Source organism: Budorcas taxicolor, chromosome 20 (assembly GCF_023091745.1).
Source record: "Budorcas taxicolor isolate Tak-1 chromosome 20, Takin1.1, whole genome shotgun sequence".
Lineage (NCBI taxonomy): Eukaryota > Metazoa > Chordata > Mammalia > Artiodactyla > Bovidae > Budorcas > Budorcas taxicolor.
Window position 1 is genome coordinate 16846251 of NC_068929.1, and position 7493 is coordinate 16853743.

The following is a 7493-nucleotide window of genomic DNA, read 5'->3' on the forward strand; positions in this document are numbered from 1 at the left end:
AAGGAGCAAAAAGGGACATTTTGAAAGCAAAATACAGTAGTTCCTCATTATTTGAAGATTCCGTATATGAGAATTTGCTTCCTTGCTAAAATTTGCTTGTAATCTCATCCTCATTAGCTGGGGACACTTTGACAATCATTGCTCTATGTGCACAAAGCAGTGGAAATTTATGCGTGCCCTGGACTGAGGTTGAACAAGGAGATGCTCTGCTCTTGTGTTTCAGCTCTCATACTACAAGCAAGTGTTCTTCTAACAATATGCATAATACCAACATTTTTGCATTTTTTGTCCTTTTTATCAGTGATTTCACTGTTTAAAATGGCCCCCAAGTGCAGTGCTAAAGTGCTATCTGGTTTTCCCAAGCACAAGAAGGCTGAGATGTGCCTTAAGGGGGAAAAAAATGTGGTATATAAGCTTTCTTCAAGGCATGAGTTACAGTACTGTTGACCATGACTTCAATGTTAATGAGTCAACAATATATATTTTAAAAGGTGTTTTTAAGCAGACAGACACATGAAATAAAGTTATATATTGGTAAGCTGAAATGTTTTGACCAGAAGCTCACAGGAACCTAACCCTACACTTCCCCTGTGAGCAATGGGTCAATACTCACACATTCAGTGTTTCTAATATATTCTGGAGGAGGGAACGGCAAACCACCCCAGTAAACTTGCCATGAGAACCTCATGAACTATACAAACGGACAAAAAGATTTGACACCACAAGATGAGTCCCTCAGATCTGAAGGTGTCCAATACGCCACTGGGGAAGAGCAGAGGACAACTCCTAATAGCCCCAGAAAGAATGAAGCGGCTGGGCCAAAGTGGAAATGATGCTCAGTTGTGGATGTGTCTGGTGATGAAAGTAAAATCCAATGCTGCAAAGAACAGCATTGCATAGGAACCTGAAATGTTAGGTCCATGAATCAAGGTAAACTGGATGTGGTCAAGCAGGAGATGGCAAGAATAAACATCAACATCTTAGGAATCAGTGAACTAAGATGGACAGGAATGGGCAGATTTAATTCAGATGACCATTATATCTACTACTGTGGGCAAGAATCTCTTAGAAGAAATGGAGTAGCCCTCATAGTGAACAAAAGAGCCCAAAATGCAGTACTTGGGTGCAGTCTCAAAAATGACACAATGATCTCGGTTGGTTTCCAAGGCCAGCCATTTAACATCACAGTAATCCAAGTCTATGCCTCTACCACTGATGCTAAAGAGGCTGAAGTTGATCAGTTCTATGAAGACCTAGAAGACCTCCTAGAACTAGCACACACACAAAAAAAAGATGTTCTATTCATCATTGGGGATTAGAATGCAAAAGTAGGAAGTCAAGAGATACCTGGAGTAACAGGCAAGTTTGGCCTTGGCAAACAAAATGAAGCAGGGCAAAGGCTAACTGATTCTGTTAAGAGAATGAATTGATCATAGCAAATAACTTTTTTCAACAACACAAGAGATGACTTTACACATCAATTCAGTTCAGTTGCTCAGTCGTGTCCGACTCTTTGCAACCCCATGAATCGCAGCACACCAGGCCTCCCTGTCCATCACCAACTCCCAGAGTTCACCCCTACTCATGTCCATCGAGTCGATGATGCCATCCAGCCATCTCACCCTCTGTCATCCCCTTCTCCTCCTGCCCCCAACCCCTCCCAGCATCAGGGTCTTTTCCAATGAGTCAACTCTTCGCATGAGGTGGCCAAAGTACTGGAGTTTCAGCTTTAGCATCAGTCCTTCCAATGAACACTGAGGACTGGTCTCCTTTAGGATGGATTGGTTGGATCTCCTTGTAGTCCAAGGGACTTCCAGGAGTCTTCTCCAGCACCACAGTTCAAAAGCATCACCAAATGGCCAATTCCAAAATCAAACTGATTATATTCTTTGTAGCCAAAGATGGAGAAGCTGTATACAGTCATCAAAAACATGACCTGGAGCTGACTGTGGCTCAGATCATCAACTTCTCATGGCAAAATTCAGGCCTAAACTAAAGAAGGTGGGGAAAACCACTAGGTCAGCCAGGTACGATTTAAATCAAATCACCTAAGAATATGCAATGGAAGTAACAAATAGATTCAAGGGGTTAGAACCTGTAAACTGTGCCTGAAAAACTATGGACAGAGGTTATAATATTGTACAGGAGGAAGCAAGCAAAACCATCCCAAAGGGGGAAAAAAAAAAGCAAGAAGTGGTTATCTGAGGAGGCCTTACAAATAGCTAAAGGTAGAAGAGAAGTGAAAAGCAAGGGGAAAAGGAAAATGTATATCCAACTAAGTGCAGATTTCCAAGGAATAAAAAAAGACAGACAAGAAGGCCTTCTTCAATGAACCATGTATAAAAATAGAGGAAAACAACAGGAGGGAAAGACTAGAGCTCTCTTCAGGAAAACTAGAGATATCAAGGGAACATTTTGCCCAAATACAGGCACAATAAAGGACATAAATGGTAGAGATCTAGCAGACACTGAAGAGATCAAGAGGAGATGGAAAGAATACACAGAAGAACTGTATAAAAAAAGATCCAAATGAACTGGATGACTACAAAGGTGTGGTCAGCCACCCAGAGTCGGACATTCTAGAGAGCAAAGTCAAGTGGGTCTTAGGAAGCACTGCTGTTAATAAAGCTAGTGGATGCAATGGCATTCCAGTAGAACTATTCAAAATCCTGAAAAATGATACCATCAAGGTGTTACATTCAATATGTTAGCAAGTCTGGAAGACCCAGAAGTGGCCACAGGACTGAAAAAGGTTAATCCTCCTCCCCATTTCCAAGAAGGGTAATACTAAAGAATGTGCTAACCATCAGACAATTGCACTCATCTCCCATGCTAGCTGCTGCTGCTGCTAAGTCACGTCAGTCATGTCTGACTCTGTGTGACCCCATAGACGGCAGCCCACCAGCCTCTCCTGTAGCCCTGGGATTCTCCAGGCAAGAACACTGGAGTGGGTTGCCATTTCCTTCTCCAATGCATGAAAGTGAAAAGTGAAAGTGAAGCTCCTTAGTCATGTCTGACTCTTAGCAACCCCATGGACTGCAGCCTACCAGGCTCCCCTGTCCGTGGGATTTTCCAGGCAAGAGTACTGGAGTGGGGTCCCATTGCCTTCTCTGTCCCATGCTAGCAAGGTCACGCTTAAAATTCTGCATACTAGGCTTCAGCATTATGTGAACCAAGAACTTCCAGATATCCAAGAGGGATTTAGAAAAGGAAGAGGAACCAGAGGTCAGATTGCCAACATTCTCTGGATCATAGAGAAAATTAGGGAATTCCAGAAAAACATTTACTTCTGTTTCATTGACTATGCAAAAGATTTGACGGTGTGGTTGTTGTGCTAGTCCTGTCCAACTCTTTGTGACCCCATTGACTGCAGCACGCCAGGCTTCCCTGTCCTTCACCACCTCCTGCAGCTTGCTCAAACTCATGTCCATTGAGCTGGTGATGCCATCCAACCATCCCCTTCTGCCGTCCTCTTCTCCTACCTTCAATCTTTCCCAGAATCAAGGTCTTTTCTAATGAGTCAGCTCTTTGCATCAGGTGACCAAAGTATTGGAGTTTCAACTTCAGCATCAGTCCTTCCAATGAATATTCAGGATTGATATCCTTTAGGATTGACTGGTTTGACCTCCTTGCAGTCCAAGGGACTCTCAAGAGTCTTCTCCAACATTACAGTTCAAAAGCATCAATTCTTCGGCACTCAGCCTTCCTTATAGTCCAACTCTCACATCCATACATGACTACTGGAAAAACTATAGCTTTGACTAGATGGATCTCTGTTGGTAAAGTGATGTTTCTGCTTTTTAATATGTTGTCTAGGTTGGTCATAGCTTTTCTTCCAAGGACCAACCATCTTTTAATTTCATGGCTGCAGTCATCATCTGCAGTGATTTTGGAGCCCCCAAAAAATAAAGTCTGCCACTGTTTCCATTGTTTCCCCATGTATTTGCCATGAAGTAATGGGACCAGATGCCATGATCTTTGTGTTTTGAATGCTGAGTTTTAAGCCAGCTTTTTTTTACTCTCCTCTTTCACCTTCATCAAGAGGCTCTTTAGTTCCTCTTCACTTTCTGCCATAAAGGTGGTGTCATCTGTATATCTGCAGTTATTGATATTTCTCTGGGCAATCTCAATTATAGCTTGTGCTTCATCCCACCTGGCATTTCACATGATGTACTCTGCAAATATTGTAAACAAACTGTGTGGACCATAATAAACTGTGGAAAGCTTTTAAAGAGATGAGAATACCAGACCATCTTACCTGTCTCCTGAGAAACCTGTATGCCGATCAAGAAGCAATAGTCAGAACCCTGTATGGAAAATGGAACAACTGACTGGCTCAAGATTAAGGAAGGAGTATGACAGGGCGGTCTGCTGTTACCCTGTTTGTTTAATCTATATACTGAGCACATCATGAAAAATGCTGGGCTGGAGGAGCTACAAGCTGGAATCAAGATTGCCAGGAGAAACATAAACAACCTCAGATATGTGGATGATACCACTCTAATGGCAGAAAGCAAAGAGGAAATAAAGAGCCTCTTGATGAGGGTGAAGGAGGAGAGTGAAAGAGCTGACTTAAAAACTAAATATTAAAAAAACTAAGATCATGGCATCCAGCCCCACTACTTCATGCCAAATAGAGGGGGAAAGGTGGAAGTAGTGACAGATTTCCTCTTCTTGGGCTCCAAAATCACCATGAATGGTGACCATAGTCATGAAATTTGAAGATGTTTGCTTCTTGGCAGGAAAGCTATGACAAATCTATACAGTGTGTTGAAAAGCAGAGACTTTACTCTGCCAACAAAGGTCCGTAGAGTCAAGGCTATGGTTTTCCCAGTGGTCACGTACCATTGCGGAGAAGGCAATGGCACCCCACTCCAGTACTCTTGCCTGGAAAATCCCATGGATGGAGGAGCCTGGTAGGCTGCAGTCCATGGGATCGCTAAGAGTCAGACACAACTGAGCGACTTCACTTTCACTTTTCACTTTCATGCATTGGAGAAGGAAATGGCAACCCACTCCAGTGTTCTTGCCTGGAGAGTACCAGGGATGGGGGAGCCTGGTGGGCTGCCATCTATGGGGTCACACAGAGTCAGACACGACTGAAGCGACTTAGCAGCAGCAGCAGCATGTACGGTTGTGAGAGCTGGATTGTAAAGAAGGCAGAGCACCAAAGAATTGATGCCTTCAAATTGCGGTGCTGGAGAAGACTCCTGAGAGTCCCTTGGACAGCAGGGAGATTAAACCAGTCAATCCTAAGGGAAATCAACCCTCAATACTCACTGGAAGGATTAATGCTGAAGCTGACACTCTAGTATTTTGGTCATCTGATGTGAACAGCTGATTCATTGGAAAAAGTTCCTGATGCTGGGAAAGATTGAAGGCAGAAGTAGAAGCAGGTGTCAGAGGATGAGATGGCTGGATGGCATCACCAATGCAATGGATGTGAACTTGGGCAAACTTCAGGAGATGGTGAGGGACAGAGAGACCTGATGTGCTGCAGTTCATGGGGCTGCAAAGAGTCAGACACAACTGGGCAACTGAGCAGCAACAAAAAAAATATTCATAGAATATACTGAGTAGTCCAAAAAGTTCATTCATAGAATATATCGGGTTGTCCAAAAAGTTCATTCGGGTTTTCTAAACGAGCTTTAAGCCAACCCAATAATGACCACAAATAATTAGAATCAAAGGTGCTTCCATTTGTTCTTGAGCTTCTAGAAAAAGATTTTATCTTCTAAAGAATATTTTAAAATAACAAAACCTATATTCTTATCTCCACATATAATGTCACACTTCTGAAAGGCATAACAAAAACAACTCTCACATATAATTACCTACCTGGACTTACACAAAACAATCTTTTGTTCTAAGCAGAATATTTTAGGAATGCACTCACTCACTCACTGATGAAGGGACGTATTAGTGAGATTCCTAATGGCATTCAACAAAGGGTTAGTGAGCTAGTCCTATGAATAACTCTAGCTGGAGCTTAACTTTATAGTAAATGGATGAAAACTCTAAAAGAATACTAAAGATTCCAGAGAGTAAACTAGGATTCAGATGTGTTTCTGAGTCTCTGAGTGAAAATATTGAGCAAGAAAGGGATGATCATATAATTATTCATGTAATGAAAGCCAAGGAAAAACAGGATTCAACATGAACATAATTTTTCAGATTACACCTATTATATATGGAAGTTCAAAGGCATTTTGTTTTGTTAGAGTACCTGACATTCCCAAAGAGCTCTGAGCCCCACATCTGAGCTTCAGTGTTGCCTGTGATGAAGGGACCAGAGAGCTTCATGTTTAAAAACCAGTCTCTACAATGGGACAGACCCAGGTCTGGATCTTTGCTCCACATTATTGGCTGGGTGACACGGCAAAAACACTCCCTCTGTGGACCCCAGTTTCTTCATTTGTAAAATGGGAGTACTAAGAGTAATAGTACAGATATAATCAGACATTTAATGAGGGCTGACCAGGTCCCTGGCACCCTACTTGGACCTTTCCTTGCATTATACTGCATTTAATTCATTTTATGAAAAATAGAGAGACAAAGGAGTTAAATGATCTCACCAAGAATTAGAACTGGCAGAGTCGGAATTTGATCCTAGGAAGATGACTCCACCTTCTTCATGATGCTGTTTGTGAAAATTAAATGAGATAACACCCCATAAAATGTTCTGCATGATGCCAGGCACATAATAAGCACATATAATAAATTTTTCAAGAATCTTTTTAACTAAGATTGCCCCGCCCTTTCTCCAGTCTCACTGCAACCAACAGATCAGATATGCAATATGAAGGTTGTACAGAGGGTTTATGTGGAGACTCTGTTTATGCTAAATTCTCCTCTGGTTGAAAGCACCACAGGAAAGAGTCTTACCTCACCAGGGAAAGCACTCCAAATAACCCCCTGGAGAGATTCCTATTTGTCTTCATGGAGGATAATAAATACAAGTTGGGAGATCAGATCCAAGATTCATGTTGGAACGATCGCTCTCACTGAGGTTAAAACTTCCAGTGGTTTATCTCAGCCCTTCTTGAATCTGTTTGTTTAATCTATCTGATATGGTTAACTTATTTTTTGTCCCTATCTCAGATATAACTATATTGTTTTTAGGGAAAACATTTAAAGTATAGAGTGAAGACAGCTGTACAAGCCAAACTTCTGACTGGCCAAAACTAAACACACTTTGTATCTTCCAGGTTTTCATTCCTTGTAGAATGGGGAACTAGAGAGAAACTGAAGAGTCTTTTGATACCATGTTCACTTACATAACTTTCTTTCTTGTTTTAATGTCTGTATAACCGAGTTCCCACCATCCTGTTCCTCCTAGTCCTGTACTTTACGGTTGGGTAGATGTAGGTACAAGCAGGAATTAATGACCATCCTTTCATCTCCAACAAGATCCCTCCTGCTCTGTCCCCTGTCCTAACTAGGCCTTCAGGGGATCCTGACGACTCAGGCAACCCAAGAGGTGGCAGAACACA